The following is a 25,969-nucleotide window of genomic DNA, read 5'->3' on the forward strand; positions in this document are numbered from 1 at the left end:
AAACAGAGGATCCATCATTGGTCATATACCTAGAAAGTGAAGCCGAGTATTTTTTATTTCAGAGGCCACAAGTTTTTGCCTATAGAAAAAATGTCTCAGAATCTGTTTTCTTAAAAAAATTGTTTCATTGGTTAGATTCTCAAGACAGTAATCAATTCTTACCTATTTCTAGTATTGTATGGCCCTCTATGAACAATGAAGGGTTTACTTGGTTTGGTTACTTAGTAGGCTTGAAGAACACTGTGAAGACATGTGCTAGACTTTTGTCAACTTAATAAAATATGACTTGGGGATCCCTGGGTGGCTCAGCGGTTTGGCGCCTGCCTTTGGCCCAGAGCGCGATCCTGGAGTCCCGGGATCGAGTCTTGCATTGGGCTCCTGGCATGGAGCCTGCTTCTCCCTCTGCCTGTGTCTCTGCCTCTCTCTTCCTCTATGTCTATCATGAATAAATAAATACAATCTTTAAAAAAATATTTAAAAAAAAAAGAAAATATGACTTGGGGTGCCTGGGTGGCTCAGTGGTTGAGCATCTGCCTTCAGCTCAGATTGTGATGCTGGGGTCCTGGGATCGAGTCCCACATTGGGCTTCCTATGGGGAGCCTGCTTCTCCCTCTGCCTGTGTCTCTGCCTCTCTCTCTGTGTCTCTCATGAATAAATAAATAAAATCTTAAGACAAAACAAAAAAGAAAATATGACTTGAAATTTTGGGGCTCAGAAACCTCAGGCATTTCCATTCTAGAATCTTGTAGCACCCATCCACTGGTCTGGTCTCAGATTATGGTCCCACACATAGTCGTGTGGCATAACTCTAGGGGCAGCATTCATGTGGGCATCAGTGTAAATGCCTCCCAGTGGAGTTGTGTGACAGCAGGGTACTGGTCCCAGTAGCCCCATTCTGTCAAGCAAACTTCCTGCTGTCCGAGCTGCCACACATTCCACTCTTTCTTCAAGGGGTAGTCTGGTTCATGAAAGTGTGAAGTCTGGGTGTGGATGGACCTAGTTCTGCATGGTTCCTGAGGCATGGCTCTTAGAACTCTCTAGATTTTGGGATAGAGAACTCAGATGTGGGGGAGGGGCCATCCAAAGGTTGGGCATTAGCTTTGGAATCCCGAAGATGTCATGCTTACCCTGTGATTTTGCCAGAATATGCCACCAGTGAGCACATAGGCCAACACCATATGGTGACCATTTTTTCTACAATCTCTCAGAAATGCAGAATTTCAAGAGTGGGTTGTAATGTACTAATATGATATCAGACATTTCCATTATTGACTGAAGGTTATGGAAAAAGGGAGCAGGGGCAGCAATTTTCCAGGGGATGTTTGCATTTTAGTCTCGTTACAATAAACAGATGCCTGTGGGGCTGTTGGAATGCTTCTCAGCTTCACTCCCACCTCCCACCGTCATTTTTGCATGGTCTGCGGTGTGCACAGGAGGTACTCAGGTTCCTGCCTTTTAAGAGATCTGTGATCCATTTGTCTACCAGTGGATAACATTTTTTTGCAAGCAGTAATTTGCTGAAATTGTATTTATTTATCCTGAGAATATGTGTGTTACTGAAAACTTCAGGGGACCCATAAGGTTAGACAATAGGATAATATAACCTAAATGACTTCTTAAATGGGAAAACTTGAAATTGACGGTTTTAAAATTTCCCGAAACTAGAGAATGGATTTTCACCTGATACTGGTTTTCTTATCTGAGTTTCTTGGGCTGGGGACTCCCTCTGGGGCTTTCTCTCCTTCTGGCTCTAGGACTCTGGGAGTTTTCATTTTCCTCTAATCAACCAGGAGCTGATCCAGAACATCTTTTAACTTGCCCCAGAACTCTGTTGACTCTTTTAACCTAATCTGCTGAACATTTAGTAGCTAAGAGGGCCTTGCTTGGTGACCAGTTGGCTGCAGAATTCTCTGGACAAGTGGAGGTAAAGTCTGTAACCTGCTCCTCCCCTTAAGGAGGATATTCCCCCTGTAGTGCTGCATCTATCACTGGCATAGGGTGCACAGGCACGATGATGGCAGGTCTCACGATCGCAGCACCCGTGCTAGCCCCTGTCAGAATTTGTCTGGCTGTAGATTTCTGTCTTTGGCAAATTTCAGTAGCAGGTTTTGAAATCTCTAAGGGTTCCTCTTTATATTTAGGATGCCATAACTATCTCTCACCCTCTAAGCAAATGCTGTATGTTCACAGATACTAATATGAACCTAAAGAGACTTACATGAACCCAGCATATGAATTGTAGGCACAATTGATTTAAAAACTATATAATCTTGGGGCACCTGGGTGGCTCGTTGGTTAAACGTCTGCCTTTGGCTCAGGTCATGATCCCAGGGTCCTGGATGCAGCCCTGCATCAGGCTCTTTGCTCAGCAGGGAATTTACTTCTCTCTCTGTCCCTCTGCTGCTCCTCCTGCTTGTGTTCTCCCTCTCTCTCTTTCTGATAAATAAATAAATAAATAAATAAATAAATAAATAAATAAATAATCCTTAAAAATAAAAAAATATATAGCGTGAAAACTTAAAAGTTGGAAAAATTTTCTGCATTCTTTTTTTTAAATAGGAAAAATACAAAATGCAGGCTGAGTTTTTGAGGTGACCTTGGTGCCTCCACCTCGATGTCTTTGCCCTTTTTAATTAAATAGGGCCAGAGGGTTCAAAGATAGGGGCTGAAGTCATGGTTGGGCCTTTTACTAAGTTGTGGATTCAACTGGCTTCGGGTATATGTTCCGTTCTGCTTACTGTACAGGACCCCATGTAAGTTGACTGTGGTTCCATCTTGTGCCCTAGCTTAACATCAGTGGATCTGAGTTGTTCAATCTCTCACTCTCTTCTATGAGGTCTCTAGTTTCCCTCGACTTCCTACATCATTATCTGTTCTTATGCTGGAATCCCAATTTCTTTTCTCATTCTCTCTATGCGTTAGGTGTGAATACCTAGATTATGTATTTTTAGGCCCAGAGGGCTATAAATCTCTCTTAACCATGGGAAAAAAAATGGAACTTATTGTGCTTGGAATAAAAACAGTTTATTTGTCAAAAAGCATTAAGTCATTCATTCATTCATTCATTCATTCGGCAATTGTGGGATTATTGAGTACCTTCTGTGTACCCAAGAATGTTCTAGAAACTAGGAATATAGGGTTGACAATCTCCGTCAAGGCGAAACAAATTCATACTGTTTTGTCATTGTTTCTCAGGTATGTATGTGTCTGATGTCTTAGCTAAACACACTTGAAGGCATAGGCAGCTAAATTTGCAATTATGGTTTTCCCCACCTCCTGTAGATTTGCTCAGCCTGATGGTGATTTTGAGGTGCAAGAAAGACTTGGGGTTCTTGTCCACCCTAAGTGTGACAGTGTACTTACAGAGGAACTGCTCTCTGAAGCCCCAGGGCAGTAATGGTTTCCTGGGGAGTAGCATATTTAGAGTGCCACTTATTTTCTAGGCCTGGGCCAGTGACAATTTCATGTAAGTTTTTTTAGGGGGGTGGAGATCAATCCCCCATTAAACAGGTAACTAAATATGATTTTATTTTAAAATCTTTTTTTAAAAATTATTTATGATAGTCACACACAGAGAGAGAGGCAGAGACACAGGCAGAGGGAGAAGCAGGCTCCATGCACCGGGAGCCGGACGTGGGATTCGATCCCGGGTCTCCAGGATCGCGCCCTGGGCCAAAGGCAGGCACCAAACCGCTGCGCCACCCAGGGATCCCTATTTTAAAATCTTGCGTCAGTTCGCCTGCAGCGTGCCCGGAGCTGCCGACCGACCCAGTGCCCCTTCCCCGCCCAGCCACCTGCTGCCACCTGCCGCCACGCCCTTCTCCGACAGCCACACGCGCTGAGGCTCCGTTTCCCAGCCGGGGATGAGCTTCCTGACCTCGGTGGCCACACCAACCACACGGCCAAGGTACTGACCCTCGAGCTGTATGCGGAGCTGTGCCCCCTGAGCACCCAGCAGCTTCCCGCTGGACGACGTCATCCAGACCCGCGTGGACAACCCGGGCCACCCCTACATCATGACGGTGGGGAGCCCTATGACGTGTTCAAGGAGCTCTTTGACCCCATCCTCGAGGACCTGCACGGCGGCTACAAGCCCAGTGACGAGCACAAGCCCGACCTCAACCCCGACAACCTGCAGGATGGCGACGACCTGGCCCCCAACTATGTGCTGAGCTCGCAGGTGCGCTCAGGTCGCAGCATCCGCGCCTCCGCCTCCCCTCACGTCCCGCACTGCAGCCGTGGGGAGCATGGTGCCCGCGAGCAGCTCGCCGTGGAGGCTCCGTCGAGCCTGGACCTGGCCGGCCACCTGGCCGGTACTAGTGCTCAAGAGCATGACCCAGGCGGAGCAGCAGCAGCTCATCGACGACCACTTCCTCTTTGATGAGCCCGTGTCGCCCTTGCTCCTGGCCTCGGGCATGGCCTGCGACTGGCCGGACGCCCCCGACATCTGGCACAGTGACAGTAAGATCTTCCTGGTGTGGGTCAACGAGGAAGAGCACCTGCGGGTCATCTCCGTGCAGAAAGGGGGCAACATGAAGGAGGTGTTCCCTTGGTTCTGCAACGGCCTCGCCCAGATTGAAACACTTTTCAAGTCAAAGAATTACGAATTCATGTGGAACCCTCACCTGGGCTACATCCTCACCTGCCCATCCAACCTGGGCACAGGCCTGCGGGCAGGTGTGCACATCAAGCTGCCCCACCTGGGCAAGCATGAGACGTTCCCGAAGGTGCTCAAGTGGCTGCGGCTTCAGAAACGAGGCACAGGTGGTGTAGACACAGCTGCTCTGGGGGGCGTCTTTGAGGTCTCCAACGCAGACCGCCTGGGCTTCTCAGAGGTGGAGCTGGTACAGGTGGTGGTGGATGGTGTGAAGCTGCTCATCGAGATGGAGCAGAGGCTGGAGCAGGGCTGGGCCATTGATGACCTCGTGCCTGCCCAGAAGTGAGGCCCCAGCCCGCATCAGCCACCACCACCAGCCCCACTGCTTCCTAACTTATTGCCCAGGCAGTGCCCGCCATGCACCCCTCTGATGTTCGGCCACTTGGCGGCTGAGCCCTTAGCCTCACTGTAGAGACTTCTGTCGCCCTTGGTAGAGTTTATTTTTGTGATGGCTAAGATGTTGCTGATGCTGAAATAAACTAAGGGTTTCGGCCTGCTACCTAAGTAAATAAATAATAAATAAATCTTTTGTCTTCTCACAAATCAAAATATATTCTTATGAAATTAGGAATCCTGAATTTTGGGTTAGAAAAATATGCAGGGGCATATCAATGTACATTGATAGTTTTCAGTACTATTTCAGCATAATTGAAATTTGCTTTGACCAATTGAATTCTGACAGCAATTTCCAACTTTTTTTAAGATTTGTTTATTTATTTGAGAGAGAGAGAGAGCACAAGCGAGCAGGGCAGGGGCAAAGGAAGAGAATCTCAAGCAGACTCCTGGCTGAGCACAGAGCCCAACATGGGGCTTGATCTCACAGCCCTGTGATTATGACCTGAGCCAAAACCAAGAGTCAGATATTTAACCACCTGAGCCACCCAGGTGCTCTATAGCAATTTCCAACTTTTAAAGTTTATGTGGCTAAGTATACCTGAAGGAAAGTAGGGAAAACCCCAACCATGGGCTAGCTTTTTGTTAAATATGGTGTTTATAAGGATCTTGTCAAAGTTCATGTTTACAAAAAGAGTTGGATGTGCTTTTTTGCGATAAAAAACTTGAGAAATAGCTCTCCTCTCATCTGCTTCCCTCTCTGTATGAACATGAGTGACAACAAATGTGATGGTGTGCTCATTAATAAATGTTGGGTGCTACTGATGATCTTGGAGGTCTTAATATTACTTAGTATAGCTTCTGTGTATTTGGAACTTTTTCAGCGGTTGGGATGGAGGGTTTTAGAGTTTTTACTCTGGTAACTGATGTGCTTGATTAGCCAAGAACATCAGACCAAAGCAGGCCAAGGCTTGGCCGTGGATTTCACTACCCCCTGCAGACTCATCCAGAGTCCTCCTGAAGTGACTGGAAGCATGGAATTATTGTCTTTTGTGCATACAATCTGCCTTTTCATTGCAAGCTCTCTGGCTGCTCTCATCATTTTTCCCTCAAGAGAAGGAAAGCCCAATCTCTTTTTTCTTCCCCTCAGGAAAGCCCTGGTTCTTACTCTGTCCTCAGTTTCTTACAACAGCCAACTCCTCAGGCTTAGGAAGAAAAATGAAACCATGAAACAGAGTGATGTCTGCTGGGGTGTTTATGCCCACAGTGAATGCCTGACTTGGGTCAGCATAAATCAAATATAAAGGAATTTTATTTTCTGATGAAAATTTCTCTTTCTTACATTTGTTAGTGGGGGTAGAGGATGGTGGAATAGGGATGGGGAAATCCATTGGGAGTATGTGCAGTATGGTTTACAAGTTAAAAAATGTGAGACATAGTCTGGTAACAGAGGTTACACACCTCCTCTTAGGCATTGAACAGAAATTGTAAGGCATCAAAATAGAGCTTGGAATATCCCAGATAGGACTCACCTGGACTTGTGATGGGGTTATTAGCCTTGATCTAACTATTGTTAAGTATCAGGCACTGTAGAGCTCTTCTGCACATCTTATATAATCTTTACAAGAACCTGATGGTTTGGGTACTATTAGCACCATTTTCAGATGAAGAAAATTAAGTTTTGGATAATCAAATAATTTGTCACGATAACACAGTTGCTGAGTGTCTGAGCTGGGATTCCTGTCTTCCTTAAAGCCTTTTGGGTTCTCCCAGTGAGGATCTCATAACCCCATTGAAAGAAAAGCTGGGATACCCTTAAGTATACTGGCTGCAGGTGTCGAATTCCACATCCCTGAAGCCAGATGATCCTTGGCATTGGTGAGCAAGAATGGCTCCAACACAGGTGGGAGAAACAAGACATATACATGAGGAGTGTTTATGATGGAATTAAAAACAGGCAAGGCTCAGCAGAAGGTCTTGGATAATATCCCTTTCTACCTGGGGTCCCAGCCTTCTTGTAAATGGAAAAACAGCTACTTTTCGTTTTCCCAAAATCTCCAGATCTTAGGGAGGGCAGGAGCCTGACCACGCCATGGCATGTGTGTGAAATGCTGATACTCAGGTGTGGGGAAGGTGTATGTTTGAGTGTTGAGGGCACCAGTCTGAATCTTTTTCCTTTCGAGACACCCAGAAAACCTCACAGAAGGAGGCTTTTTGGCCAAAATCTATGTCTGAGGAGACACAGATATGGATGGCCACTGGCATATGATGCTAAGAAAATGCTTAGGAAACCCAGCTTCATAAGCTCACTCATTTCACAAACCCAGAAAAATGATGTCAGGTATCATATGGACCAGAAAATGAAGGGACAGAGTGTGAACTCTGATAACCACAGGATCTGGGCAAAGGCTGAGTGTTTTTCAGAAAATATTTTGAATAAGGTGATAGATTTGGGCTTAGAAGATATTTTATCTAGCAAGTTCACGTTTCATGTATTTTAGAATAAGTTGTTCAACAGTAAACTAGGTGTTCAGTTTGAGTAAGAGTGTCAGTTCTCTTGCTATTCAGAACATGGGTCATGGCATCAGCATCAACTGGGAACTTGTTGGCCATGCAGATTCTCAGGCCCCATCCCAGACCTACTGAGTGAAAGTCTGCATCTTAAAAAGATCCCCCTGTGGTCTTTGGGCACAGTGAAGTTTGCGAGTTACTGTGGTTTTGAAACATACAAGATATAACACAGTGTATCAGGGGCTACACATTCAAATCACTAGGGCAATCCCACCCCAGGCCAGTTAAATCAGATTCTTTAGGAGTTGGGCTCAGGTATTGGCATTTTCAAAAAGGTCCACAATGTGCAGCCAGATGTTGGATGCCCCATGTGAATGTGGGAATATTGCTCTGTTGATAGGAGTTCTGAAGTAGTTGGCCCTGAGGGGGGGACAATTAAACAAGTTCATTAGTGGTTTAGAAGAGTGAGTGTAGGACATACGGGTTCCATCTGCCAGGGGTGGGGAATTGCACAAAATGGAGAGCTAACCTCTTGAAACCCACCAGGACTGAAATGTTAAGTGACCATGACAAGAGGGGAGAAAGTGTGAAAGCTAGTCGCCTAGAATGTCCATCCTAACACATCAGAAGAGTATCCAGAGGTCAAAGTGAACTGCCTGTGAACAGTGGTCCAGCGAAGGAGGGTGGTGATTAGAAAGCAAAGAAGAATCAGACCTGTGACATGTGGGGAGCAAGAAATCACAGAGCTACCGTTCCCCGGTACTTGGTATGGTTAGGATTTTTATATAGATTTCCCCAGTTTGGTTGCTGGTGCTGACATGCAGTTATGGTTAACTTTGGGTACTTTCAGAGGACATGAATAAATATCCAGCATGGAACAAACTAAAAAAGGTTGATTTTATCTAGCATGTTGAAAAGAAGACAAAGGGGAGAGCTTAACATTTTTCACTTATACAGTAAAGATGGCGATTAACTGATCTCTTGCATCAGCAGGAAAGAAGAAGAAAGAAGATGCTGATAAAATATGAGGAAGGTGTGAAAAGGTGTATGAGGAAAGGAATCTACATATGCTATTATTGCTTTGGGGCCCTGGAGACAAAAATGAAGCTGAATAATATATCTGGAATGCCAAGCCTCCCCATAAAGGGTAACTAAGACACTTGGGTCACTTGCCGCCTCTATATCAGGAGGGAGACATGGTTCTGGAATTCTGTAAGTAGTCCCATGTTGACAGAGTTGGTGTTCCTTGAGTTTGCTGAACCCCTGAGCTAAGTTTGATTCTGACACACTCAGTCTTAGCCTATGAGGTCTAATGGAAAACTTATTTATTCAGAGAAAGGGCATTTACAAATTACCTTCAGCAAACATCAGACTTGATGGAAAACGTGTGTAAACGTTATATTTAGGATTGCAAAAAAGACAATGGTACCCTCTACCACCACTTTTATTCAACATTGGTTTGGAGTTTCCAACCAACAGGTAAAACAACAAGGAAAAATTAAACATATATAAACGTTAAAGAGGAAGAAACAAAGCTATAATTCACAGATATGAGTAATTAATTAGGATTTATTAGAAACTCTAATGAGTCTGTAAGTAAATGATTGGAATTACTCAAATTTGGTGATATTGCTGGTTATAAAAATCAGTTTGGTAAAACCAGTCCCATTTCTGTATAACAACTGTAACTGAAAATTAGTTTTGAAAAGATAGCATTTGAGGGACACCTGAGTGGCTCAATGGTTGAGCATCTGCCTTTGGTTCAGGTCGTGATCCCTGAGGTCCTGGGATCGAGTCCCACATCGGGCTCCCTGCAGGGAGCCTGCTTCTCCCTCTGCCTGTGTCTCTGCCTCTCTCTCTGTGTCTCTCATGAATAAGTAAATAAAATCTTTAAAAAGATAAATAAAAAGATAGAATTTGGAATAGAATTAAAACATGAAAGTAGCAGAATTTCATTTTCAGTGATGGCAGATAAAATATTTCAGACCAACTTTCAGAGAAAAGCTACACAAAATACAAAAAAAAAAAAAAAGTAGCATTTGAAGGTGCAGAGAGCTATGTAGGCAGTAAGAATTTCCAGGTCCAAAATCTATAATAAGAGGGAAACCGCAAGAAAAGTGAGCGCAGCACTTGGAGGTTGCTTTTAGGTTGCCTGCAGGAAGCCATGGCCAAATGATCCAGAAGCTGACCAGTGCTTTCAGTAGTCTTACAGAGCTGGAGGGACAAAAGTAGAGTTCAGGGCCTCGCAAGAAGAGGTTGCTCTGATAAACACCTCACGCTTTCAGTTGGGACCTCAAGAGGCTACACAGTAGGAGTAAGAATGAGCCAGAACCAGACAAATCCTCATAGGACTAAAGATCAAGTCAGTTTAATCCTCACTGGACTTTAGCTGCCTGTAAAATTAACTGCAGTTAAAGTCCCTCTGGAGGATAATAACAACAGCCAGAACAGCATAAAAAACGTCTTGTGTGCTATCAAAAAAATTAAATATACAACGGGACAAGTCTTGACTAAAAAAAAGAGAAAAAATTATATTGAAAGCAGACTCTGCACAGCAGTAGTTGTTTAAGTTATCAGATATAGACTTGAAAATAATTGCGATTAGTGCATTAAAATAGTTAAAGTAGGGAGAATGTTGACAAAGAATGAGAAACTAAAAAAAAAAGAATCAAATGGATATTTTAAAATGAAAAAATGCAGTACTAAAATTAACTCGGCGGATGTATTTAAATTCAGATTAGATACAGTGGATAATGGGTAAACTAATAGATCCAAGTAAAATGTCCACACTGAAGAATGAAATGGAAAGGGATGGACGAATTTAGAAAGAACATAAATGTGTGGGACAGAGTGAAAATGTCAAAAATGAAAGTGGAGGAGAAGGAACTTGGCAGAAGCAGTTATGGAGAAATAATGGCTGGAATTTTATGTAACAGGTAAAAGATTGCAAGCCACAGGTTCAAGGAGTGCTGTGATTTTTCCAAACAAAAAAAAAAGTACAAAGATGATCATACATGGGCATGTTATTTCCCCTTGTTTCCTTGCTTCTGATGTTTCTTTCACGTTAGCTACCAGTTTTGCTCCTGTGAAAGTCATGCATCTCTTTTCTTCTGACTTGGTCTAGAAGGTGGTTAGTGGTAAAGGGGTAGAAAATCGACCACTTGACTATAAAATGGACCCATGAATATAAAGATGTTTGTTATAATTATTTGGGAGAGTGAATGAAATAGGTTGTTTTGGTTTTTGGTTTGGAGTTTTTGTTTTTATTTTTTAAGTGTTTAATTTTAACATCAATATAGTTAATGTCATGTTCTAATAGTTTTAGGTGTACAGTTATAGTGATTCCACAATTCTATACATTCCTCAGTGCCCATCATGATACATGCCTTGCTTAGTCTCCTTCACCTGTTGACCACCCTCCCCCACCACTCACCTACCTTCTCTGTTTGTTCTATAGACTCTATAGTTAAGAGTCTGTTGCCTAGTTTGTCTCTCTCTCTTTTTCCTTTGGCTGTCTGTTTTGTTACATAAATTCCACATACGAGTGATATCATGTAGTATTTGTCTTTTTTTGACTGGTTTATTTTACTTAGCATTATACCCTCTAGATCCATCCATGTTGTTGCAAATGGCAAGATGTCATTCTTTTTTATGGCTGAATACTATTCCATGTGTGTGTGTGTGTGTGTGTGTGTGTGTGTGTGTATGTATTTTTACACACATCACATCTTCTTCATCCATTCATCTAGCGGTGGACACTTGGCCTGTTTCCATAATTTGGCTCTTATAAGTATTGCTGCAATAAACATAGGGGCGCATGTATGTATCCTTTTGGATTCATGTTTTGAATTCAGGTGCTCCTGGTATTGTTTTCCTAATTTTTCTTTCTGCTGCTTCCATTATTGGTGAATAGAAATGCAATGGATTTCTGTATGTTGATTTTGTATCCTGTGATCTTACTGAACTCATATATCAATTCTAGTAATTATTTTGGTGGTCTTTAGTGTTTTCTATGTATGGTATCATCTCTTCTGTAAATAGTGATAGTTTTACTTCTACCCTACCAACTCAGAAGTCTTATTTTTTTCCATTATCTGATTGCTATGGATAGGACTTCCTCTACTATGTTGAATAAAAGTGGTGAGAGTAGATATCCTTGTCTTGTTCCTGACCTTCATGGAAAACCTCTCAGTTTTTCCCCATGAAGTATGATGTTAAATATGGGTTTTTCATCTAAGGTCTTTATTATATTGAGGTGTATTTGCTCTAACCTACTTTGTTGAGGGTTTTTATCATGAATGGGTGTCATGCTTTGTCACATGCTTTTGAAATTCATTGGATGAGGTCTGCATTACCCTGATACCAAAATCAGATGAAGACACTACAAAAAAGAGAGTTATAGGTCAATATCTCTGATGAGAATTGATGCAAAAATTCTCAACAAAATAGTAGCAAACCAAATCCAACAATACATTAAAATCATTCACCATGATCAAATGAGGTTTTCTCCTCCCAGGATGCAAGCAAGGGTGGTTCAGTATTCCTAAATCAATCAGTGTGATACATCACATCAATAAGAGAAAGACAAAAATCATAAGATCATTTTAAGAGATGCAGAGAAAGGATGTATTTTTAATAAATGATACTAAGACAATTGGTTATACATTTGGAAAATAAATGCCATTTGAGTCTTACCTCATATGATACTCAAAGATTAATTACATGTACGCCTATGTAAAAGACAAGACTGTGTTTTGAAATTAATATAGGAGAATATCACTATGACATTAAGGTAGAGAAAAATTACTTAAAAGATTATAGGAAAGTATAACTAATGAAGTACTGATTAAAAGAGTCTACAATAAAGTTAAGAATTCCTATTCATTAAAAGATATCATAAATGGCATAAAAATGTTATTCACAATATGTAAATTCCTACAATGAATAAGAAAGGGAAACAACTTTAAAAATGGGCAAATTAAACGTAGACATTTTACAGAATTATTTTCATATGACAAATGGATAAATGGTTAGTTTCATTACTAGTCAGGAAAATGAAAATTAACAGTGAGCTTCATTTCATACTCAATTGTTGGACAATGCCAAATGTTAACTAGGATAAGGAGATAAAGGAAGCTCACCCACAACTGTTAGAAACAGAAATGGATATAGCCATTTACGTGAGTTTGACATTGTTGAACCATGAATAAGCATGTCCTGTGACCTGTGAATTACACGACCAGGTATGTTCCATAGAGAAAATCTTGTATATGTAATCCAGGAAACACGTACAGAGATATTTATGGTGGTATTTTGTATGAGCAAAAATATATAACATCTATATTTAAATAGTGTACATAAATAAAATAAAATGTATAAACCAGTAGTTTATTGTGATGGTTATTTTTATGACCGCATCATGGGGTCCCTAGGTTAAATATTATTTCTGGATATTTCTATGAGGGTGTTCCTAAATTAGTATTTGAACCACTGAACTCAGTGAAATAGTTTGTTCACCCTGGTGTGGGTGGGTGACAATTATCCAATTCATTCAAAGCCTGACTAGAACAGAAGACAGAGAAAGGAGAAATACACCCCTTGTGATCCCTGCCTGCCTATTTGAGCTGGGGTATAATTCTTCTCCTGTCTTTGCACTGGGACTTACATCATTAGCTCCCCTGATTTTTAGGCCTTCAGTTTGGTCGACAATTATACCATAAGGTTTCCTGGGTCTCTGGCTTGCAAATGGCTGATCAAGGAACTTCCCAGCCACCATAACTGTATAAGCCAGTTCCTCATTTTATATTTATATATTATCTATCTATCCATCAGTCAATCACAGAACCAGTGGGCTATATAATGGTTCTGTTTGTCTGGAAAACCCTAATAGATTTATCTAAAGAAAGATGTATACTTAAATGGTAGAATATTCCATCGCAGAGAGTATGACATATGTATGCATCAACAGTGATAATCTCAGAAACACAATATTGGATAAAAACAGGTCACTAAAGCAGAATATATTGGTATAAATCCATGACTGTTGAGTTCAAATATAGACAATCAAACTACACACTGTTTTAGGATACCTATGTAGGTGATAAACACTGTAAATGACCAACACGGTTACCTCCAAGGAGGAAGGAATGGGTACAGTCTGTGATGTGTAGAAGTGCATTCTGGGGTGGTGGTCTTGAAGTAGATGGTGGATGTTCATTTAGGAAAAATACCGCAGCGACTTCTCTACCCTGTGCTGGGCTGGATGGTATCGCCCAGAGTATCTGTAGTCACACACATCCTGGCAAACGATGAGTGAGTTAAACTTATTAAGTAGATTTTTGTTTCAGCCAAGCCTCCAATAGTAAATTTCCTTTCCTTTGAGTGCTCCCTTCTTGGAAACTATCAACTCATCGTTTGAAAACAAACCCAACCCATCACATTTCAAATAATTTGTGACCAAATTGCCAAAAGAGCATTTGGGTGCAGCTCCTTGTTTTCACAAGTTTGGAGGCTATTTGAGGCACTATTTAAAGGTTGTTCTCCTTCTGTCCTGCCCAACAAATTCTGCAAAGTTTGGAATGATTCACTTTTCATAAGCCAGAGGCCTCCACGCAAGGTCAAATGATTATTTTCTCTCTGCTTTGATTGCGTGAACATTAGAGTCTCATTCTCCTGCCCTGGGGGTTGTTGTCCATCAATTCTCCTGAGTCCAGGGGCAGAGAGCGTTGTGTTCAGCAGCAGGAGCCCGGGTCAGTTCCAACCCAGAGCTTTGGAAAACTCCTTCTGAAAGAGGAGGGGCTTTAAGTTCAAAGGTGACACTTTATTCCTCATCCACCAACATCACCCACTGTTTGCACAGGCTACTGGGTCTTCCTTTGTTTTGAGTAGGAGGAGGGTAGAGAGATGGGGGAGGGGGTTTAGCTTTCATGAAGACTGTGTTCTCCTTCTAATTGTTTACCTGCCCCAGTCTTAATCCTCACAAACCCCTCCTCAGCGTGGTGAGACATGAGACACGGTGGCTTGCAGCCTTGTTCTCCTCCCTGGTGTTCTGATGCCAGAATTTACCTCAAACATCATGTCCTCCCTAAAACAATGTGCCCCCCTCAAAACTATGGGAAGGAAAGAAAGGGAATTACAGCTCCTTTGGGTGAGGGAGGACTGTTTGTGTTTTCCAGAGAGCTGCATAAGCTTCATGTCTGCCGACCTTTGCTGGTTGGAAATATTTGGCAATAACACTTGCTTATTTCCTTCTGCATATTTGTGAATTACCATGAGGTCTTTTATTAAGCTAGCAGTGCTGGTTACTCAGTTTTCTAATAAAGGAGGAAGATGTTGCCTCACGGCCTTACGCATTTGAGGAGGCCAAAGAGTATACACTGCTAAAGCCCCCATGTCCCTACTTCAGGTCCCATTATTGCTTGACAGCTGGAAAAAACATAAGAAGCAACTAAAATGCTTTAAATTGCCAAAAAAAAAAAAAAAAAAAAAAGAAGAAGAAGAAGAAGAGAGCACCCAGCGGACAGTGCGATAGGCTTAGTGGAAAGAGAAAGTCTGCAAAGAAGGCAAAGTTTGAGCGAACAGAGGGAGCAATTACATGTAGTGTTTTGAGACTTGGTGATAGTGTATACTTCTGGATTCACTTGGGGTTATTTATCTATTTAGATTGTATGTAAAAATGGGAAGAACCTGCCTGTGTGTTTATCCAAGTACTTTAACATTTGTCTGATTGAAAATGCTTTGTGATTGCATCAATTAAAAGACATGTGTGTAATTGGCTCAGGTAGGAGACCAACAGTTCTTTAATCTAGAAACAGGAGTGGAGATGGGATGCAGCTCAGCGTGGACCGCAGGAGAAGAGCATCCAGGGGAGCTCTGGGTGCATCATTTCTCCTTGCCCAAGGGGCTTCTTTGCTAGGACTTCTAAAGGGCAGAGAGCCTATGACAGCTAAATCACTGGACATGGAAGTTGGGTGGGGAGACCCTTATGTCTGCTTGGGCCTGCTTCTGTTTTATAGCCTGATGGATTTGGACTCTCTCTTTCCCTCTGCAGAGGCCTACAATCCGCACCAAATGTTTCACATTACTCAGTGTGAAAAACCTCCTATTCTTTCAGATTTTTTACAAGTTCATACATCCGTGGAAACCTGATATTCCATATTTCATTCTGCTTCGTGGATGTCATTGTGAGGGATGCGGGTTCACATGCAACAGGCCTCTTCTGGCTTTGATCAGCTTGACCGCAACTAATTGTAAATGGAGAACAAATGAAAGAAATATTTACAAATTTCATGGGAATTCAGGCGGGGCCTAAGCCTATTCTAATGCCTCCATTCACAGTAAATGTTTTTTGAATACTTTGACTCTACTGTGCACTTCAATATTTATATAGTATTAGGTTTTAGCTTGTTCTGAAGGGATCCAAAGAGTTAGTAAAATGACCTCCCCATCCCCCTTGTTTTGCCCCCTTCCCTCCTGCAAACTTCCTTTCTTTTGCATCACAAAATCTGCTGCTGGAAAGAAAACCAACTCAGATTCCAAAGCTCCAGCTGTAAGAAGGGGAAGGAGAAAAAAAGGAGAGAGAGTGAGAGGGGGAAGAAAAGAACCGTAAAATTTAAAACAAATTTTGAATTGCATAGTCGAGTTGGGAAAAGTCAAATGAAAATGTTCGAGATTTGTTCAAAATAAAGTCATAAATGCCTGGAGCCAAGTTAAGCAGCTGTTGGGTCAGGCAAGCTAAAGCCTGAAAGGCTCCACCAACGAAGAGCTAAATATTATGCAATTCATCAGCAGTTGCCTGGTTATAAAGAAACATGCATAGCCCTGTTGGAGGATTTCGGATTTAGGCCTTTCCATTCCTAAGCATACTTTTCCAGAATGACTTTTGTTTACTCAGGAACCAAAATAATCTCTGTGACTTCTGGAGGTTATTGAGAGGGAGGCCTTCTGTGGTTTGCCTGCTTCATGGCATGCTTCATGGCATGAACTGGGAGCTCCGTCAGATCCTGGATTTCCCCAACTGCTGTCATGAGCTGGGGCACTTCCAGGACAGCTTAGACCAATGATGGTGCAGATGCTGAAAGGAGGAGAGGAGGCACCCTTTCTCCAGAGAATCCTTTGGCTCTCACCTTGGATGGCAAGTGCTCCTTGGGTTGCCCAGCATCATCCTACCGAAAGTTCTAACAACTGGTCATTTAATTAGAAGCATTTCACATCTGTGTCTGCTGTGCCGGGGGCCGGTTCCACTCCAGGAATTAGAAAAGTCAGGCAAGATCCTGTTATCTATGGAGGCTGGCTTAACCTGTCATTCTCTATCTTTCCACCCAGGCATGAAAGACATGATTCAAGGATCACAAAAAGTAGAGGGTGAATGACCCCAAACTCAAAACAACCCAGAAGTCTGACGAGAGAGGGGCATGCAGAGGAGGTGGTTGTAAGTGTCTCAGGATAGAGCAGCAGAAGGCTGACAGGAGTGATGGGACATTGGAGAAAGAAGTCCACTCCAGAGCAGACCAAAGAAAGAAGGAAAGAATGAAATAAGGCAATGAGATCTCAAAGGGAAGTTTTCAGAGTACTTTACTAGTACACATTTACTTTATAAAATCAGACTTGAACTTTTACACACTGGGGAGTCATGCAGTGAAAAAGCTGTTGTTTTAGGGGCACAAAAATTGGAAATCAAGGTTATAGATTTTAAACCATATCTCTGTGTTTCAGTTGCATGGCATTGAACAAAACCTTACTTATAAACTTAAGTAGCTTCAAATGTTATGATTTTAAATGGTTCACTTTGAAATTCCAATTATTCTTTTTAAATTAAACTGATCTAGAACTTTGCAGGAGGACTATTCAGTAGTTTTGTTTCAAAATTCAGGGGTAAAATTTCTTTACATAATTATAGAAGTCAGATAAGTAGCCCCAAATTATACATGGTAAAAGTATATAAACTCAAAATCATGATGAAGCACATGAAATGTCCAGATCTTCTTGTATAACTTACTATTGTCTTTTTGTGAAAGAGTGGCAGGTGTTAATTCAGCATAGCACCCATATTCTGTGTGAAGAATGGACTGATCTGTCCAGTTTTCCATGAGTGAAGCTCAAAAGGTCTAAGTTAGAGAAAAACTGAACTGTGCCCAGTTACATGTAATACTTTCATTATTTCTGGACTAATGTGTAGATGTGGACACTGGGATGCTTTGGGGAGCACATCAAGCCTTGGGGAACAACTTTTACCAGGGATAGGTGTCGGGGTAGAATGGGAAAATGAAGGGTATTCATTTCTGTGGTCTTCCCGGCCATAGACCTAGACTTCCCCAAAACTGGGAAAGAGTAGGAAGAAAATCTGGCAAAGAAAATTGGGAGGAGGTCTGGGTCTCTGATGCTGTCAGAGAAGAGTAGCCCATGAGGACAACCTCGGTACATTACCTCCCATTCTCAAGAATGGTCTTCTTAGCCTCAGCTCCCAGCTGCCCTCCTGAAGACCCCTCTTTCACTCTGGAGATTTTAGGAGGACCTGGCATTATGTGAAGCTTATTCCAGGCTGGATGGAGGAGTGCCCCAGTTTTGCTCCTCTGACCACTTGGTTTCAGTGCAGAGCTCCTGTGGTCCCTCTGAGCCGAACTTAATGGCCATCCGTAGATGAGTAACGGAAGTTATGCTAAACTTAGAGGAGTCATTCCCAAAAGACTGGCCAAATGATGTTCTTGTTCTCTGCTTGCCCCTGGAGCTGCCACCTTTCATTGCTAGGAGTCCTCTTCCACCCTCCCTCCCCCATACTCTCTTCCCATCCAAATTTTGCTCTTAGAGCCTTGTGTAAAGGCTAAATGTACAGTAATAACCAACTGTTTGCATTTAAAAGATTATTTGCAGGAAACTAGATGGACAGAGCTGGAATGATGGAATTTCTTAGCAGTGCAGCAGAGCAGGGAGCCAGCTAGAATCAAACTAAAGCACACGCAAACAGCTTGACCTTGCCAGTAGTCAGTTAGTGGAGGACAGTGATCCTGGCACATACAGTAGAGCCCTGTAGGGTCAGAAGGCAGGTCAGAAACATGCGATGGGCAAGTCTCAACTGCTTCCCACCTCAGGTCCCTCATCTATAAATTAGAGCTGATAATAGTGACTGTCTTACAGCATTTTTGGAGAACCGAATGAATGTAAATAGCACCAAGCACATAAGTGGGACATTAGTATTAACTGTTTGTATTATTTCAGGAGGCCAGAGGTGTTGCCTTTATCAGAGCATTCATGAAATTCCCACTGCCATCTTAGCAATGGGAAATGTTTATTTAAGTTCGTTTTTTTTTTTTTTTTTTGGAAACTTTTCTCTAGAAATTGTCTACTTTAAGTGCCTTTCTGGTACAGTCCTATCAAGAAATACTCAGGAGTTACTGCTGTGTTTTCATGCAAATGTTTTAGTTATTTCTTATGACTTTTAATTCAGTACTCTGTATATTTTAAATCATATATGTCTTTTAAGAATGTATATTCCCTCTTAAGAACTGAAAGGAGAAAATCCACCTACAGCACACTTGCAGGAGAATGCAATGCCCAACTAGAAAGATCCTCATACTTGCCTTAGCAGCATGAATATCCTTGGAACAATTTTCTTGGGTCAGTCTTAAGCAAACAACAACAACAACAACAAATGACCTTTTTCCTAACTACCTGGTTTAAAAATTATAATTTTTCGGTGACATCATATCAGGTGAATTGTTTGGAAACCAAAGGCAGGCATCTGTTAATGAATGGAAGCAGAAGGCGGGGGTCGTGGACCATTGTGAGGAAGCGTTATTTACATTTGCTGTTAGGAACTTGTCTGGACTTCCCCAGCATGGTGCAGGAGACATTTTTTTCTACCTGCAACATGAGCAATGAGAATCGCCCCTGTGTCTGAATGTTCTTAATGCCCCCAGCATTGTTTTGAAGCCACAACTTAAAGAAGTAAAACAAAAAAAGCAACTTGCTAATAGTGTGCCTCTTCACAAACGGACAGCATTCCAGATAGGGTTTTATGGGGCTCCACCTGCATTAAGCGGACCAAAGTGGGATGACCCAATGACAGTAGAGCCCTTTATCCTATTGTTTTAGTACAAAACAAATGACATTCCTCAGGCCCCTTTTCATGTAACCATTTGCCACAAAATACGTCGGGAATTCTTCTTACCTGCAGAACTGGGTTATATCAACTCCAGCACTTTCCGATTTATCTGATGGCAAATGAAAGCTAATACTGATGGGGAGGATAATGACAGCCTGGTTACCAGACTGCTGATCACCTTCTGATTCTCCAGTTCTCTGAGCATTTTCAGTTTAAATCTGGAAACAATGTTTATAAGTAGTGACCTACCCATAGACCCATGAATACATTCATATAAGTAATGATATACCCGTGTAGTCATAAGTATAGTCCCATAAGAAAAATATGCATATGTGTTTTTCATATGCTCTATATTCACTCATGCTAAGACATTATCCCATATTTAGGTGTACACATAGGTTTCTGTATGTGGCTGTAGAGTGTACAAATCCCCAAAGCCATTAAGTGTGTGAATGATAGTCACATAATATGTAAATCCTACAGTACTCCTAAATATTAGAATCGTTGGAAAAGGGATGCATTCTTGGAATATCTTTTACAACATTCCTCATGATACCATGATTTAATTGTCCTGGAATGTGGCATGAGATACATTTACACCTTTATCCCCCCTTGAGCACTGGAACATTACAGGCTCTGCCAAGGGGACAAGGAAGCACAGATCTGTTGAAGATGAGCAATCTGTTTTACTTATTTTATGAATGATGACATGAACTTAATAGCTATATAATAATTACACAGGACTTTTTCTGGACTTATGATGGGGATAAGTCCCAATAAATTCAGTGTAAGTTAAAAGTCTCTAAGTTAAAAATGCATTTAGTACACAGGACACCATAGCTTAGCCCAGTCTACTTTAAATATATTCTGAACACTTATATTAGCCTACCCTTGGACAGCATCATGTAAGACAAAACCTACTTTATAATGAAGTGTTGAGTATCTCATGTAATCTATTGAATACTGAACTGAAAGTAAAACAAACAAACAAACAAACAAACAAACAAAAACCCAGAGTTGTTGTATGGGTACAGTGGTTGTGGGTATATGAGTTGTTTACCCTCATGAATATGGGGCTGACTGGGCAGCTCTGGCTCACTGTGGCTGCCCAGCATCATGAGAGAGGATGGTGCTGCATATGGCTAGCCTGGGAAAAGATCAAAATTCAAAATATGGTTTCTACTGAATGCATATAACTTTCACACCATCATAAAGTCAAAGAATCATTAAGTCAAAGCACCATCAGTAACCTTCTTGCTTATGCTAATAGGCACATCAGTATATCCAAATAGTCAACTGCAAATATTTCCCTGAATGATTTTCTATAGTCCCATCTACTATCTATGGAAATTATATCTTAGCTGCAGCCTTGAGTAAATTTCAAAGAATCACAGATCCCTGGAGGTGACTCCAGATGTCATTGAATATAGGAAATGACAAATGGTAGCCAGCACATCAGATTTTGCCTACAGTTGGGTTTTGTTTGTCCACGTAGTGTGTAACAGTCTTATTGAGTCTTGACACATGATAATTGCACATATTTAAAGTATTCCATTTGATATGCTTAGGTGAAGGTATATACCTGTTGGACCACCATTGTGATACAGATAAGGAACATGGTAATCATCACCTAAATAAAGCTTCCTTATATTTCTTTGTAATCCCTTCTTCCTATCCTTAGCCCCTCCAGGCAATCCCTGATCAGCTTTTGGGTGACCACTATAGACTAATTTGCATTTTCTAGGATTTTTTTAAAAAGATTTCTTTATTTGAGGGAGAAGGGCACGTGTGTGCATCTATGGTGGGGGAGAGGACAGAGGAGAGAATCTCAAGCAGACTCTGTGCTGAAGCATGGATTCTGATGTGGGGCTTGATCTTACAATCCTGCGATCATGGCCAGAGCCGAAACCAAGAGTGGGATGCTCAACCACCTTCATGCCGCCCAGGAGCCCTGTATTTTCTAGAATTTTTATTGAATGGTGTCATACAGTGTGTACTTTTTTTTTCCTGGTCTGTTTTTTTTTTTTTTTTTTTTTTTTGGCTCAGCATGGTTATTTTGTGGTTCCTAAAATAGTCATAATAATTACAAAGTTTTTTTTCCCCTATGTTTGTGAAAGATTTATAATTTAGATTTTACGTTAATGTCCAAATTCATTTGAAGTGGATTTCATGGATGGTCTGAAGTTTACATGGCAGTGTATAATTTTTTAATATGAACATAAAATTGTTCCAGCACCATTTTTTTTTCTTTTTTCTTTTTTTTTTGGAGAAACTACCCTCATTGCACTGAATTACTGTAGCATTCTCTCAAGCTAGGGCAGTTGTAGGACTCACCTCATTTTCCATTTCTCAGAAGTTACTGTCCCTCATTGACTGAGGCCTGGAATCTTGAAATCATTGTTTGATGTATTTTGTCTGTTTTTGTTTATTTCAGATGGGAGGGTAAGTCTGATTCCTGAGACTTTATTTTGGCCAGAAGCATGAGTGTCCCATTCATTGTGTTTTTGCAATAATTTGTTTCCAACAGATAAAAATTAGGAAGTATCCTATTCAAATGAAGATTCCTGCCTTCTCATGGGAATCTACAGATTTGGCAAAACAAAATGTATATTCCACACAGCAAGAATCAATTACGGAGAACCAAGCTCCCCAGTGTTTTAGTTTCTCGTAGTTGCCACCTGGCTTGCTTCACTTGTTGAAATGAACTACTCAATCCTTTTAAGTCTGATTAGTCCAAATCTTTCAGTTTATTCAGGAAGAAAGAGAAGCATATTGAGGTAGAATTAGAATTTGGCTATATGGCTCCAAATCCAATTATGTCCACAGAGATTTGACAAGTATACTATATTATTGATATGGAGATGTGCAAACTGAGGGTCTGAACAATTTTTGAGAGTTAGATGCTCAGTTCTATAATTCAAACTCTTCTTACATCTCTCGGTATTAACCTGTGAAATGTATTGTAATTTATCTGTTGCCATGTTTAGGAGCGCACTAGGTGGTAGGATTAATTTTACTTAATTCTTAAAGGAATCATGCATTCATCGAAACCACCTTTTGAGGATTACGTCATTTTTTTTCTTTAAACATGTTGCTTGAACACCAGTTAGAATCCTCAAAGTCCAGAACTGCCAACACCAAATGGTGGCGAGGATGTGGAGCAAGAAGAACTCTCATTCATAGCTGTTGGGAATGCAAAATGGTACTGCTACTTTGGAAGACAGTTTGGGGGTTTCTTTTAAACTAAAAATTCTCTTTCTATCTGATCTGGCATTTGTACTCCTTGAAATTTACTCAGAGGTGCTGAGAAACTTATTTCCCCACAAAAGGCTGCACACAGATGTTTATAACAACTTTATTCACAATTTCCAAAGCTTGGAAGCAACCAAGATATCCTTCAGTAGGTGATGGATGAATAAACTGTGGTACATCCAGAGAATGAAATATCATTCAACATCAAAAAGAAATGATCTGTCAAGCCATGGAAAGATATGGGGGAAACTTAAATGCATAATTCTAAGTGGAAGAAGTCAATCTGAAAAGGCTACATAATGAATGATTCTAATTCTATGACATTCTTACTCCAAAACTATGGAGACAGTAAAAAGATGAGTGGTTGCCAGGGGTTGTTTGGAGGGGGATTAGGGAGGCAGGGATGAATAAGCAGACACAGAGGATTTTTAGGGCAGTGGTATCATCCTCTGTATGATACCCTGATAATGAATACATGTAATTATACATTTGTCTAAATACATAGAATTTACAGCACAAAGAGTGAACCATAACGTGAATTCTGGACTTTGAGTGATTATAATTTATCAGTGTAGGTTCAGGGATTGTAACAAATGTATCACTCTGGTGGTGGTGTTGAAAATGGGTGGGGCTGCGCATGTTTGGGGTCAGCGACATATGGGAAATCTCTGTACCATCCCCTCAATTTTGCTGCGAATCTTAAACTACTCCAAAAATAGTCTTAATAAAAGTAAAACTAAGTTGTCTTGATGTATTTATATTATTTCAAACTCTCTTATGAGTTCCTACCATAAAATATTATTGAAATAACCACAATGTAGAGAATATGTTTTTAGTATTTCTCATCTATTCATAACTTTCTAGTATATTATCAAAGATGTTTATGTCAGTATAAGCGGAGAAATTCAATCTGTTAGCTTGGGAAAATATGTGATAAAAAAAAAAAACTATTCCTACTCCTTAGCTTTCCCAACTGATTAGCCAAAATATTATTAAACTTGTGTAGTGTCGAGGAAGAAAGGTCAAGAAACAAACCACAAAACCACTAGGAATCATGTGAAGTCAGTATTTTCTTAGTAGACATGTCGCAAAAATGCGTATGATGCATATTTGGAAAGAAGTTCAACATCTTAGAAAAATCTGTCTCCTTGCTCTCGGATGTTAGATGGTATGGAGATAGAGGCTGTGTAAGAGAGTTTATTGATTTCAGATTCTAGCTTTACACAAATAAGCCCTTCACAAAAAGTAGAACTAAGAGCATAATAAGGAATTATTTGGGTTTTATTTTGAGTTATCACAGATGACTATTTCTGATTTAAAAATACAGGAAGACTGTTGAACTGCCTTTCTTTCAAGTTGAGAATTGTATTAGATACCTACTGGAAACTGCTGTTCCTATTTGAAAGAGCTTTAAAAACCGCCTGTGTGAGAAAGAACACAATAGGACACCCCAGAAGCAAAGTGGGCACATGCCTTTACTGAGTAAGCGGGTCACGGCAAGGCTCAGGCTTCTGGGGAATATGTCCCCTGTCACCCAGTGCTGATGGTGGAACAGAAAGAGAGAAGCTTGAGGCACCGGTCTCTGCTTTCTTGAGGTGGGTAGTATTTAGGTAGAGGATGGTTTGGCTAAGTTCTTAGCCGGTAAATTTTCCTCTAATAGGTTTTCGAAAGAGTATTGGCTCAAACCACCAGGCTCAGGTTTTTCTTTTTTTCATGTACCTTCTTTCTCTTTGCGCTCATTTTCCTTTTCTTTCTCTCTCTGCTTTTTCTGCTCCTGCTCTGCACCCTCTTAGGACTTGCTTCTCTCCAGATTCAAGCATGTCCCTATTTCTCTCTTTAAGAAGCTGTGCTTAAATTCCACATATGAGTGAAATCAGATGGTATTTGTTTTTCTCTGATTGACTTATTTCATTTTGCATAACATCCTCGAGCTCCATCCACATCATTGCAAATGGCAAGATTTCATTGGTGTTGATGGCTGAGTAATATTCTGTTGTGTGTGTGTGTGTGTGTGTGTGTGTGTGTGTGATTGTGTGTATATCATATCTATCCATCAGTCGATGGACATCTGGGCTCTTTCATAGTTTGGTGAACATATGAGAAGGGGGGGAAAAGGAGAGAGGGAAACATGCCATAGGAGACTCTTAACATTAGAGAATAAACAGGGTTGATGGAGGGATGGGAGGGGGGATGGGCTAAATGGGTGATGGGCATTAAGGAGACCACTTGTGATGATCCCTGGGTGTGGTATATAAGTGATGAGTCACTGAATTCTCCTAAAACCATTATTGTACTCTTTGTTAACTAACTAAAATTTAAATAAAAATTTTTTTAAAAAAAGGAATCCTCACTTTGCCATACCTCTTTCTGACACTTCTTGTCTCGTCTATTCAGGCAGACTAAAGAAGATATTCATACATGCCCCATCCTCAAATCCACTGGTACAACCAGGCTGCATCCTGGGTTCCTCCTCAGGGCTTCCACTCTGGCGGACGTCACCATGGAGACAAAAACCCGTCAGACTATGAATGGTACAGCAGTCATGTGCCTCCTGGGCTGACTTCTTTCCTCTCTTCTCTCAGCCTGAGACCTTGTTCTCGCTTTATTTTCCTCTCATATAATTGTCTTTATATTTTCTCAGCCTCCTCCCTCATCTCCTCTTACCTGCTCACCAGTCTTTTGGGGATCTTCACTCAACATCAGTTTCTAGATCATGGCCCTTCTTACTGCATTTCCTACATCTTCATGGGGAGTCTGAAATTTTGATTTTTTATTTTTGGCCCCAAAGCTTGGAACTATGCTGGTCAATTCTTAACAGTTGGATTTCTTTCACTGTTTCCCTTCACGCCCCATCACTCTTGTGTTTCCTTTATTAAAACACAAACTATTATCCTTACCACTAGGAGAGATCACTTACTCAGAGTCCATTTCCTCCAGCAAAGGCACTTTGTTGTTGACGTGCAGCTGTGCAAATCCCCTTCTTTGTTGCTACTCCTGGCGACCATTCAATTTTTATTTATGATAGTCACACACACACACACAGAGAGAGAGAGAGAGAGAGAGAGAGAGAGAGGTAGAGACACAGGCAGAGGGAGAAGCAGGCTCCATGCACCGGG

The 25,969-nt window shown here is 41.2% G+C and overlaps 1 pseudogene; it reads left to right on the top strand.

Annotated features, from left to right (window-relative positions):
- The first annotated feature begins 2,011 nt into the window (after positions 1-2,011).
- Positions 2,012-5,067, top strand: LOC119875912 (annotated as a pseudogene).
- Positions 5,068-25,969: the final 20,902 nt, after the last annotated feature.

Source organism: Canis lupus, chromosome 1 (genome assembly GCF_011100685.1).
Source record: "Canis lupus familiaris isolate Mischka breed German Shepherd chromosome 1, alternate assembly UU_Cfam_GSD_1.0, whole genome shotgun sequence".
Taxonomy (NCBI): Eukaryota; Metazoa; Chordata; class Mammalia; order Carnivora; family Canidae; genus Canis; species Canis lupus.